This window comes from Dreissena polymorpha, chromosome 3 (genome assembly GCF_020536995.1).
Source record: "Dreissena polymorpha isolate Duluth1 chromosome 3, UMN_Dpol_1.0, whole genome shotgun sequence".
In the NCBI taxonomy this organism is placed as follows: domain Eukaryota; kingdom Metazoa; phylum Mollusca; class Bivalvia; order Myida; family Dreissenidae; genus Dreissena; species Dreissena polymorpha.
In genome coordinates this window covers 132720075-132734216 of record NC_068357.1, presented here as the reverse complement: position 1 = coordinate 132734216, position 14142 = coordinate 132720075, and the positions used below count along the sequence as shown (strand labels likewise).

At 36.1% G+C, this 14142-nt stretch overlaps 1 protein-coding gene across 2 annotated transcripts in view; it reads left to right on the top strand.

Moving 5' to 3' along the window:
• The window catches only part of LOC127871514 (uncharacterized), a 175309-nt gene that overhangs the window by 65660 nt on the left and 95507 nt on the right, over positions 1-14142 (top strand). Inside the window, exon 1 of one of the 2 annotated variants that reach the window (XM_052414511.1) lies at positions 10972-11005. The exons of the other annotated variant lie outside the window; for it this stretch is intronic. The gene's annotated coding sequence lies outside the window, so the exon portion shown is untranslated. Of the gene's footprint in view, positions 1-10971; positions 11006-14142 lie in introns of those variants that run through there. 2 annotated transcript variants of the gene reach the window in all.

The following is a 14142-nucleotide window of genomic DNA, read 5'->3' as shown; positions in this document are numbered from 1 at the left end:
ACAGTCTGGTAATGAGCTACCCTTTTCATTATTAAGTAATGGCGAAGATTCATGGTCTCATAAGTGGACAGCATAGCTACTGACCAGACGGTGCGTATGCCCGTTTTCACATTAAGCAGGTCATTTAAAGCACCATGTGCATGAACATTCACTATTTATTTTAAAACATACACACTCAGTTTTTGAAATATATTAACTGTTTTTGTGGACATGAGCAATTTGAAATCAAGTATTAAATGAAGTTAATAATTATTAATTGAATATTTTAGACTAAATATCTGGCCTTTACTTTTTTGAGTTGGAAATTAACTGTGGTATATAATGTGCTGATACATGTGTAGAGTAGCTTAATAATTGGAAGCAATTTAAAGACAAGATTTCAAAAGAAGCAACCATAATTAATAGACCACTGGTTTGTAATGCTCCTTATGACAGTATGTGTACCTGCTTTCAAAATCCTGGAGTCAACTGTCAGTCTATTTAATACATCGCTAATTGTTATAATTAATATATGTCACCTTTACATGGTGTCACTAACACTGTTAATTATTAAGAGTACACTGCCTAGGACCTGTTTAGGACAGACAGACAGTTAATTCAGACTAAATTACACTAGTACATCGTCTTCATACTTAACTATACACATTAATTTCTTTCACATAAATATGTAAAAATATGTAAAACAATTTAACACAACTGATGGAAAGAACACTAACGACTCGAGTCGGTAATGAATTTTGTTAAACAGTATTATTTATTATTTGTATTTTTGTTGTGTTTTTTTGTTAGCACACCTGATTGCTCAGGTTAGCTTTTGGGATTGTTCTTTGTCCGTTGTACGTCTGTCCGTCCGTTGTTTGTCCGTCCACATTTGGTTGTAAACACTCTAGAGGCCACATTTCTTGTGTGATCTTCATGAAACTTGGTCAGAAGATTTGTCCAAATGATATCTCGATCAAGTTTGAAACTGGGTCATGCTGGGTCAAAAACTAGGTCACTAGGGCAAAAAAAAGAAAAACCTTGTAAACACTGTAGAAGTCACATTTCATGTCCAATCTTCATGTAACTTTGTCAAAATGTTTGTCTTATTATGATATGTTGGTTGAGTTAAAAAGTGATTCTGGTCCGTTGAAAAACATGGCCGCCTGCAGTGGGTAGGGCAGTTTTCCTTATTTGGATATAGAGAAACCTTGTAAACACTCTAGAAGTCAAAATGTTTGCCCAATTATCATGAAACTTGGTCAAAACATTGGTTTTATTGATATCTTGGACAAGTTCGAAAATGGTCCAGATCAGTGAAAAAACATGTCCGCCAGTGGGTGGGGCATTTTTTGCCCAATCATCATGAAACTTGGTGAAAAGATAGGTTTTATTTATGAATTATATCTCAGATGAGTTTGAAAATGGTCGGGATCAGTCAAAAAACATGGCCGCCAGGGGGGGGGGGGGGCAGTTTGCCTTATATGACTATAGAGAAACCTTGTGAACACCCTAGAAGTCATATTTTTTGCTTAATCATCATGAAACTTAGTCAAGACATTGGTTTTATTGATATCTCGGAGGTTTTAGGGTTGGTCTTTGTCAGCCGTCCGTCCGTCCATCCACATTTGGTTTGTAAACACTCTAGCATTCACATTTCTCAAGCATTCTTTATCAAAGTTGCTGAGAAGCTATATTGCCACAAGATTTCAGTCAAGTTTGATAATGAGCAAACTCACAATAATGACAAAATTATTGCCCTTAGATTGTCAAAATTTTCATTATATTATACAAAATCCTTGAAAAACTCTAGAGGTCACAATTTTGTATCAGATTTTATGAATCTTGGTCATAATATTTATTTTTGTAAGCAAAGTTTGATGTTTGGTCATGAGGGGTCGAAATAAAGGTCACTGGTCAATTCTTAAAAAACCTTGTAAACACTCCATACGCCAGAGTTTTGGCTCAATAATGATGAAACTTGACCAGGATGTTTGTCTGGACAATTTCTAGGTCAAGTTTGATGTTTGGTAAAGATTGAATGAACCAACTCCTCTCAGGTTAGCGAACTAGGGCCATCTTGGCCCTCTTGTTGTTTTTATTGATTGTATTTCTTATAACAAAAGCTTCTTCAATATTTTTGCATATTTTAGAAATTACTGATTTTTCACATGAAACCAATAACTTGTGGAATTAATATACAGATGGGTTCATAGTAAATGTCACCTAGGCCTGACTACCCCCATCAATGTTTTACTACTTAGTTGTCGGCATAGTCACTCAGATTTTACATTTACAACTCGTTTGAAGAGATATCTATAAAAGTATTGCCTACAGCAACTTCGTTATACATGTCATTTACAGTATCTAGACAGCACGTTACAATTTCTATTAAGACAACACTTTTTATGTGTTTACTAAAAGAAAATCAATCACTCAATAGAATTTTTTTGTGTGTATTAGACCATACTTGAAAGTTTGCAGCAGGTATTGGGTCTTCAACTGGCTAGGTGGCGCATGAACTGCAAACAATAGCTGCTGATTCAGTCATATGCAGTCAATATGAGCCTCTTTTTGGGGGGGGGGCCTTATGCATGTGTGTAAAGAGTCATCCCTGATTTGCGTGTGCAGTCTGCACTGGTGAATCAGGGACTACACTTTCCGCCTACACTCGATTTTCATTTTGAAAAGACCTCCTTTAATGAAAAATTCAATAAAAGTTAAAAGTATAGTCATTGATTAGCCTGTGCCAACTGCACATGCTTATCTGGGACAACACTTGCTGCATGCATAAAGCCCTGAGTTCCAAGAACGTGGCTTATATAACTGGTTGATTTCTTGGACCTAAAGGAAAGCCTTGACTAAACATTGAATGCAGAAATATGAACATACAGAAATAAATGAGTTATCATTATTTCAATTTTAATTATTTGTTCTGAAATCTATAGCTGAAGTGAAGCATGAGTTACATATAAATGCTAATTGCTACTGTATACATTGTATGTGATACAGTACTTTGTGTGTTAAGGTGATTTTGCAGAATTTGTATAATTTAGGAGGCTTTATTTTCAGTGTAGGGGATATATTCCTGTTTTGAATATTGTCTGTCTTTCAGTATGTAGTATATGTCTAACACACTTTTGTTTGCTGGTAACATCTTAGTGCCATGCAAGATAAATGATTAAAAGTGGAATGGATTGTCCTCTGCATCTTTTAAAGTAAAGTTCTGGTTGTGTTTTTCTTGTCACTATACAATTATTACCGTATTTTACCATGTATAGCGCGCTCCCATGTATAACGCGCATGCGATTTTTTAAAGCCAAAATGGAGGAAAAAAAAAAATTCAAGACCAAACACCTGAAAATTTGGCCGAAAATGGCCGCCATTCTTATATTGCGCAATCATTTAATCTGAGTTTTTCGGGGGCTTATTTTTTTGTTTTAAAGTAGGGAGTGTTTATACGATCAGGAGGGTTGGTTGCATAGCACTATATTTTCGACAATTTTTAAGATTATTCTCTCGAGAACACTGATATGTCCTTATTGCCGCCCACTGCACGTGTTTTTTCAAGACCCCTGCGCATTAAATTCGAACCACTATTACCTATTCCTCACATTTTAACAGTGTAACATTTTCATTACCTGCCGCTCACAACATCGTATGACATCTTCTTCTGCAGATCCGCAACATTGCAATGTCCAATTTTACACAAATCGTCCGTGGATCCCATTTTATTTTTCATCGCCTTTAATATTTCCCCATTAAGAGATGCTCCCCATTAATTCCAGTTTGACCCAGTATTTCGCGCCTTCACTGTGTCTAGTTAATAAGTATTTATAGTGAGACAAACAATACACCCGAACGCTCAATTCCATACAGTTGGTGTTATCGGCGTAAAGCCATTTGACAAATATCATTTGTTTGTCTCTATTGAAAGAAAATAAAACTAGTCTATATCTCTATTGTTGGTTTGTAACCTACGTAGTATACCCGCACAGTAGCATATTAATGCAGAGATCGGAAAATCATTGATAAATGTATTCGTCGTTTCAATGCTTATGGCCGAGTCATTTCGGCAAATCGGAACTCAACTTACGTAAAACACTTGCTCCATTAACCGTTGAACTCCACCTCCGTTCTCTGCAAAAGGTTCGAAGGCGGAGCTTTGCACGTGCTATTATTTAATTGGACGATTGCCATTGAGGAACAAAAACACGATTGGTTCGGCATGTTGATTGCTAGACAAAGGAAGCCAATTTTGTCGGCGAGAAACTTGTCGCTTTATTGCTTCAGACAGGAAGCGGCTTTCCTTTGATGACGTCAAACTGTCAATTCACATAGAGTGCAAATTTTCGGAATTGCTAACATTAAACTTTGGATTAAATTATCAAAATAAAGCAAAAGCGAAGTTGAGAAATATGATTGAAATAATTAGCCTCAGTTCAAATAAGACGTTTTGCGTTGTAAATCAACAAGTTTTCATGACAACAAAAACTTTAACAAACACTACCGCGACGCACGGGCATCGATATACCTCGATTTTTTTTAATGAACAATCAATGAAGAAGTGTGAAAACACCAACAAAGACATTTATTTCCTCTTTTAATTTTTGTCAAAACTGTTACTACCCCGTTCATTCCTAACCTTTCCCGCTATTTGTTGTTTCGACAACGGCCCCTTCAGTCTATAACATTATAGGGTGTAGTTTTCTTCAATAAAAAAAAATGGCGGCAATTGTGAAGATTTACCATTATGAAATGGATTTTTTGCAATTTAGCAACCAGGAAAGCGTTGTGTCAATGTATTACGCGCACTGAATTTTTATTTTGAAATTTGAAGGTAAAAAACTGCGCGCTATGCATGGTAAAATACGGTATGCCCCCCTTCGAAGAAGAGGGGGTATATTGTTTTACTCATGTCGGTCCGTCAGTCGGTGCATAGGTCCGTCCAACAGATGGTTTCCGGATGATACCTCAAGAATGCTTAGGCCTAGGATCATGAAACTTCATAGGTGATCATGACTGGCAGATGACCCCTATTGATTTTCAGGTCACTAGGTTGAAGGTCAAGGTCACAGTGACTTGAAATAGTAAAATGGTTTCTGGATGATAACTCAAGAATGCTTATGCCTAGGCTCATGAAACTTCATGGTTACATTGATCCTGACTGGCAGATGACCCCTATTGATTTTCAGGTCACTAGGTCAAAGGTCAAGGTCACAGTGACTCGAAACAGTAAAACGGTTTCCGGATGATAACTCGAGAATGCTTACGCCTAGGATCATAAAACTTCATAGGAACAATTATCATGACTGGCAGATAACCCCTATTGATTTTCAGGTCACTAGGTCAAAGGTCAAGGTCACAGTGACTCGAAACAGTAAAATAAGTTCCAGATGATAACTCAAGAATGCTTACGCCTAGGATCATGAAACTTCATAGGTACATTGATCATGACTGGCAGATGACCCCTATTGATTTTCAGGTCACTAGGTCAAAGGTCAAGGTCACAGTGACAAAAAACGTATTCACACAATGGATTCCACTACAACTGACAGCCCATATGGGGGCATGCATGTTTTACAAACAGCCCTTGTTTTGAAAAGCAATCTTTTGAAAATGTAGTTTTTTTTATAGAAACAAACTTTAATAAAAAGATGTAGGCAAATTATTTTAGAAAAAAATATAACATTATCTGTCTTACTATTTAAAAGTTTACCTTATAATGAAATGGAAACTAACTTTGTGATATTTTGTTTCTGATGATGCAGTGGAGTGGTAAATTTATTATCAATATCTTTCACATAAATCACGGTTCAGTCGTCAGCTTCAAAACAGAAAGCTCTCTTATTAAATGCATGTAAATGATATTGTGGGAAATGTTAAATTAACTGTAACTTTTCTTTTTCAGCCATTTACTAAAAAACTTTATGTAATGATCGCATTTTAAATAGATAGTGTACTTTTTCTTTAAATGCAGTTATATATCATTTCATATCAATTGTTTCATATTAAATTTCTATAATTTCTTTGAAATCATCACATTTTTTTCTTAAATATACAGTTAAAATCACACTGCAAAATTTGTTATATTGGTGAATAAATATTAAATATTTATTTGTTTTCTTTTAGCTTTATGACACAGTGACTGTCTTCTGAAATTATATAGCATTGGGAATTTGTTTTGCTACTTTAAAACTTAATGGATACAGGCCCAGAAATGCATTTGGTAGTAATAATCCCAATAAAAGTAGCCTTTTGAATCAACTATTTATTGTCTTTTCAATTTGCATGTAAATTATACCAACAACTGAGTACACATCTGCTGTAAATGTCCTTAATGCTGGTGCACTGCATGACCTTTCTTTTTCTTAATAGATTTCAATTATGTATTGGATCATTATAGTGTGTACCTTGAGACTAATGGAGGTCCAGGGTTGGATCTACAGTGTCAACCTTTAGACTGAGAGGTCAAATGTATGATCTCTTTTATGCCTGCCTTTAGACTGAGAGGTCAAGGGTATTATCTCTTGGATGTCAACCTTTAGCCTTTAGACTGAGAGGTCAATGGTATGATCGCCATGGTGTCTACCTTTAGACTAAGAGGTCAAGGGTATGATCTCTATGGTGTCAACCTTTAGACTGAGAGGTCAATGGTATGATCTCTATGGTGTCTACCTTTAGACTGAGAGGTCAATGGTATGATCTCTATGGTGTCTGCCTTTATACTGAGAGGCAGAGGGTATGATCTCTATGGTGTCTACCTTTAGACTGAGATGTCAATGGTATGATCTCTATGGTGTCTACCTTTAGACTGAGATGTCAATGGTATGATCTCTATGGTGTCTACCTTTAGACTGAGAGGTCAATGGTATGATCTCTATGGTGTCTGCCTTTATACTGAGAGGCCAAGGGTATGATCTCTATGGTGTCTACCTTTAGACTGAGATGTCAATGGTATGATCTCTATGGTGTCTACCTTTAGACTGAGATGTCAATGGTATGATCTCTATGGTGTCTACCTTTAGACTGAGATGTCAATGGTATGATCTCTATGGTGTCTACCTTTAGACTGAGAGGTCAAGGGTATGATCTCTATGGTGTCTACCTTTAGACTAAGAGGTCAAGGGTATGATCTCTATGGTGCCTACCTTTAGACTAAGAGGTCAATGGTATGATCTCTATGGTGTCTACCTTTAGACTTAGAGGTCAATGGTATGATCTCTATGGTGTCTACCTTTAGACTGAGAGGTCAATGGTATGATCTCTATGGTGTCTACCTTTAGACTGAGAGGTCAATGGTATGATCTCTATGGTGTCTACCTTTAGACTAAGAGGTCAAGGGTATGATCTCTATGGTGTCAACCTTTAGACTGAGAGGTCAAGGTTATGATCGCTATCGTGTCGACCTTTAGACTGAGAGGTCAAGGTTATGATCTGTATGGTGTCTACCTTTAGACTGAGAGGTCAAGGTTATGATCTCTATCGTGTCGACCTTTAGACTAAGAGGTCAAGGTTATGATCTCTATGGTGTTTACCTTTAGACTGAGAGGTCAAGGTTATGATCGCTATCGTGTCGACCTTTAGACTGAGAGGTCAAGGTTATGATCTCTATGGTGTCTACCTTTAGACTGAGAGGTCAATGGTATGATCTCTATGGTGTCTACCTATAGACTGAGAGGTCAATGGTATGATCTCTATGGTGTCTACCTTTAGACTGAGAGGTCAATGGTATGATCTCTATGGTGTCTACCTTTAGACTGAGAGGTCAATGGTATGATCTCTATGGTGTCTACCTTTAGACAAAGAGGTCAAGGTTATGATCTCTATGGTGTCTACCTTTAGACTGAGAGGTCAAGGGTATGATCTCTATGGTGTCTACCTTTAGACTTAGAGGTCAAGGTTATGATCTCTATGGTGTCTACCTTTAGACTGAGAGGTCAAGGGTATGATCTCTATGGTGTCTACCTTTAGACTAAGAGGTCAAGGTTATGATCTCTATGGTGCCTACCTTTAGACTGAGATGTCAATGGTATGATCTCTATGGTGTCTACCTTTAGACTGAGAGGTCAAGGGTATGATCTCTATGGTGTCTACCTTTAGACTGAGAGGTCAAGGGTATGATCTCTATGGTGTCTACCTTTAGACTAAGAGGTCAAGGTTATGATCTCTATGGTGTCTACCTTTAGACTGAGAGGTCAAGGTTATGATCTCTATGGTGTCTACCTTTAGACTGAGAGGTCAAGGGTATGATCTCTATGGTGTCTACCTTTAGACTGAGAGGTCCAGGATATGATCTCCATACAGTCTACCTTGAGACAGGAAGGGGGCCATAACTTCTTATTTTTGCAAACATTTGAAAATGATATTTTGTTAATTTATGTTTAGATTTAAAAAATGAAGTGGAAGTGCCATGAATATAGTATTCTTAAAGGCCTGGTCACACCGAGGTTACCAACGAGAAACGGACATAAAATCATTTTATCCGTTTGTGTGCGTTCTTATCCGTATAATGTCCGTTACATATCCGGTGAATCCGCTCCTTGTTCGGCGATGTCAGGTGACATCCGTTCTGTCCGTTGGGAAGTTTTGAGCTTGTTCAAAATTTTCCACCGGATAAAACGGACAGAGATCTCCGTTTGATGTGCGGTCTTCATACGTTAGTTTACGGTTTGTTCGGAACTCGTGCGTTACACCTTCTGTACGTATCCGTTTTATATCCGTTATTGTCCGGTTGTCCTGGTCCTAACCCATGTTCAACAGATGATAACGGACAGCTAACGAGTACAAAAGTGCTAGAAGTGTGGCGGAACAAAATTGTTGACATACATTTAACAATAATTAACCAGTGGGTCCAAGTATCATTTCATTTTGGTATGCCTTGTGAGTAGGACATGTGCAACAGAGTGTCATGCTCGCATTCAATAAGAGCGCAGGCCCAGATTGGCCTTTTGGATGCTAATCTTGCCATGTATCGTCTTGCTCAAAAGAGAGCAAGGAGATGGAGGCAGCGCAGATGGTGGATCAGGGCTTGGCTAAGTCCTGAGCGGAGGCGTCAGTTTGGACCAACTTATGGTCGAACTAAAACAAGAGAATGCCGCCCGAGATGTTCGATGAGATTCTCGCACGAGTGGGCCCAAGGATAACGAAACAGCGCAACAACTACAGACTTGCAATTTAACCAGGTATGAAGTAACAATTGCGCTGCCGCATCTTGTATCTGGTTCAAAGTACCGTGATATGCGATTCGGCTGGAGGGTACCCCACAACACTATTTCTCTTATTGTGCCAGAAGTAAGTACCGCTAAATTTGCTATAGTGCTAAAATTAATTTTAAAAGGCTTCTGTTAGTCATTTTAATATATTTATATATTTTAATGTCTACTTCTATCATCATTTTATATGAATTGCATTGTGTTTAGTTATTGGTAAAGGATAAAAGGCAAATAGATGAGTGCGCGCACTACAACACTTAACCTCCTAAATTGTATAATACCATAAGTACTGTATTGTGCGCACATCTTGAAATGCACACAGTTATATGCACCCTTTATCAAGTAGTATATTTTTACCTAATCATCCACTCGCTAAAAGTCATGGATTATCTACTGTGTCATACACTTATAATCCAAGCTAGCTTATCATACTGTTATCTTTTACACGTCAGGTTTGTAGAGCAGTCATAGATGAGTATTCTGACGAGGTGATGCTGTTGCCAACAACAGCTGCCGATTGGACGCAAATAGCTGACGGCTTCAGGGACAGCTGGAATTTCCCCCATATGCTTGGTGCTATTGATGGCAAACAAATTGCCTGCTAATGTCTTCCATGATCCGGGTCTATGTATTTTAACTACAAGAAGTACTTCTCCGTTGTCCTGCTAGCTCTGTTGGATTCTGACTACAAGTTCGCCTGGGCTGACATTGGAGGCCGTGGTGCTGCATCCGATGCATGGTTGTGGAACGAGTCTGACCACAAGGCAGCAGCTGAGAACGGAGACCTTGACCTGCCGGAACCTGAAGCTTTGCCACATGATACTGAGGATGTACCCTACTTTTACATCGGAAAGAAAATATAAAAGTGTTTGACCGGCCAAGATTTATTTATTTATTTATATTATTTTTGGTGTAACTGTACATCCACAAACATGATAAAGAAACAAACAAGCATATGCATTAAAAACAAAGCAAATAAAATTATGATACTTTAAAATATATATAAAGCATGACATAAAATGACCGTTTTGTGTACGTTGGTGTTCGGTACTTTTCCGTTTCTCTCACGTTGGGAGAACGTTTTGTCCGGTACTAATGTGCTACACTACCGTTTTAATCTGGTAGAAGTCTGTTACTCGCAAGGTAATATCCGTAAGCCGACTGTTATCATCCGGTACATATCCGTTAAACGTACGTTTTTTCCGTAACATCACCGGTACTTGTGCGGTCATTGTGTGTTTCCCACGCTTCACACACCGATTGCGAGCGTCTTGAGCGGCAAAGCAGGTAAATTTTATCACCGGATAACCAAAATCTGCATATTTTGTCCGTTTTCTCTCGGTTACATATTCGTTAGTCGGTCTGACCGGGCTTTAAAGTAAACCTGATTGTTTGGTCTATTGGTTGAATGAGTCATTATGTAACAGACCATATTTTCAAAATTCAAAGAAAAAATGGAACATAGCTTTGTTTTAAACTTGGAGGATTGAGGTTCAAACTTTATATTCTTTTCGATATTTTATGCATATATTGATAAATTTCTAGATAGATTTCAAACATTAGAAGCATAAATTTGTTAAATTTGTGAAACTCATCTGTACAACCATTTTGAAAATTTAAAAAAAAATGTATGAATATAACAATGTAAGGGAGTTAAATGTTGCATTTTATATTAACTAAGTCAAATACACAAGCCAGGAGTTGTTTCCCTTACATTTAAAAATGAAAGCAAAAGTAGCTTTGACCTCATGTGACCTAAGCCAGGCATGCGCTACACAGATACTGATGATGTCATCAAGATAAACACACAGGTGAGAGATACTAAGTTAAAACTGTTGACAGTTTTATGGTATTGTCATGCTGATGAATATTTCTGTCATCACCGTTTTCTTATAAAATATTTATTTATATCAATCACCGGTGTACATATTTGTCATTCAGGTAGTAAACCTCTCACAATCTTTTAACAGCCATCACATGCAGTTATTTGATGCAAAAAATCCATCAATGTTATCCCACCCCACCCACTTCTATGTACATAAATTGTGGAAAATTTAAGTTAATGTAATAGATGATTTGTAATTGACCTTCTTTGATGTGAAGCTCATCTAAGATGATTGACAGTTGATGACTAAATGGTTTGTGCAGATTGTTGCTAAAAATATAAAGTGAATAAGTTAACAGTCATAAGTTCATTACCATTTCTTTTTGCCATACTTAAGGTGATTGTATTGCAAAAGTTTGCTGTAAGAAGTTTAACAGTAATGCCTTCATGACTCATAAACTGTTACCACATATTTCATTGACCAGTATTTAACATCAAAACAAAGGGATCGTTATTAAGACTCTTCTAATGCATAAAAGAATGTTTTTTTCACTACAAAAAGGAAAAATACTTTGGTTATATCCTACATAATAATAATGTTAGAGTTTTTGTTATTGAAAGTACACTTATTATTAAAAAAGATTTTATATTATTGGGGAAAAAAATAAAAAAATATAATTAAAGAAGTTTCATTTACCAATTCATTGAAATATTATAAAGGTTGGACACAAAGGGTTTGATGGGAAACTGGAAATGGGAGTCTTTTTTAAGCCTTTATAAGGGGCCTAGAACTTGACAGGTTCCAACAGTAGGATCAGAACGGTTGGAATATTTTCTTCAAATAACTGGATCCACAATTATTTATTCTCTGGAAATAAAATAGTTAAAAGTTTCATATAAGTCAGTGAAAAAATGTTTGTTACACAGACTTTGAAAGAAGCGATAACAAAAACAAACACACAAACACTCGCAAATTAAAATTTGTTGGAGGGTACAATTTGAAAATTACATTACAATCGCAACCAAAAGAATCACAATCTTATATATTGTGTTACAAAAAATCAAACTAGCAGTAATCTTGAATCATATCTTACTTACAAAAAAAGAGTATTGAAATGGTCTCCTGGATATATTTTTTTTTTTGTTGGCGCCATTGAATTTGGTTCTTTGAACATTACTTTATATTCAATAGTTTATTTGGAATGATAAAAACCCTGTCTCTGCAGTGAATATATTAAATAATAATGTGTGCATGGATGTGTCAGGTGACACCAAAACAAATGTGCTTATGAAATGTTAATGTATTCTGCCACGTTGGCGTGCATTCAAAGACTTTTCATAATGTTTATGCATTCACATTTGAATTATAGGTAGCTAATGTTTACTGATAAATAGATCATTCATAGCAGTTGATATCATTATTTGTTGGATGCATTGAAAACTGATCATCTATTATCAAAGGCAGACATATTCAGGGAGATAACTCCTACATGGTGGTTATTTTATACTTGTTTATCAGTAATCATAATTGTGAAAGATTGACTCCAGATTTTGGTCCTGATATCTTACTGTAAACAGATCTTTGAGTTGTATAAAAAGTCCACATTTTATATAATTATTTGTAGGAGTTATTGTTTACAAAAGCTATGCCTGTGTATGTAATGGGATATGGTGTAAAGATTGTGGTGGTAGAGTGGTGATGAATTGTATGTAAGCTCCAAGATAGTTCAATGTAGATGTCTGTAAGTCTCAGATTATGGTGATGCTTTTGTTCTGCATGTATTTCACAGCTTAATGAGCATTTGAAAATATTCTTACACCTTTTGTTTTACTGCTCATCCAATAAATTTTGACCCAAGGCTTTGAAAGAATCTATATTTACTCATATTGTATTTTGTATTACAGGCCAGACTTTTTGTTTTGTTTGCTTCAACTTTTCAACAAATCTGTTTCATAGCAAATTTGTCCTTATTTGAAACAACCAGATCATTGTTACAAAGGTGTTCAGTGTTGCCACTTCAAAAGATCTTTAATTGTTTTTCAGCTTGTTTTGGTGAAGTAACGTGATTATAATTGTGAAGATTATATCATTAAGCCAGGATATATACAATAGAAACATGCAATTACAAGTTTTGCCTTTTGAAATTTTGAAATTCAAATAGTTGTTTAACAGCTTCGGACTTGTTTTCTTTAAACTTTGTGTTGAGATTTATATAATTTCTATAATTTTCTCAACAGTTCTGCCTAAGCATATAATTCGTCCATTTGATTTAAAGGATACTGATCAGTTATGATGATGGGACAATGCTGCTTTGAATAATATGTCAGCATTACTTGATGCAAATAAGAATAGAGCTATAAATAGCATTTTTACCACAATTTGGAGGTGCAGCAGTTGCAAGAGTAAGTGAGCTACACAAAGAATTTAATCCCGAACTTGTGTGATTGAATTGAACGTTACCTTAACCAGTGAGGCTCAAGTACATTTTTGTAGTGACTGTAACTTGTCAGGCGTGGATATCAGACCAAATCAGAATGACTCTGTACCAGGCTTAGCAAATGTTTGCGTTTGAAAATGAAATAATATGGAAAGGAGAACAAAAGACCATGCAGCATTTATGGGTTAAAATGTTCAAAAATGGGATTTTATAACTTAAATGGTGTTACTTCAATGCTAATGATGAAATCAGGATATTTGATTTGATGATAGAAAGTGTTTATAGGTAGAAGTGTATATAAACTGTGTTGTGATTGGATAGACAAACAGTTTTACTTGATTGAAATTGCGGTTAATTCAACTGCATGATGCACAATTGTTAATGTGTGTGGATTGAAAAGATCAGGACCAATTTATTGATGCCTGGTTTACCTTTGATGTGGATACTTTCTTGTAGACTATTGATGAAGTTATGAAGGAATATCAGCATGCAGTTTTTTAAGGAGTTAGAAAGAAAAACATTGGAGCAACATAGGTAAATGTATAAATGTAATTTAATGCTTTTAAAAAGTACTTGCTCACTTAATGTCTCCTAAATGAGATGTTTTGCACGCAAAAAATAGTCAAAAATGAATTTGATGATAATAATTTAAATAATTAACTTTGTTATGGTAATCATCATGTTC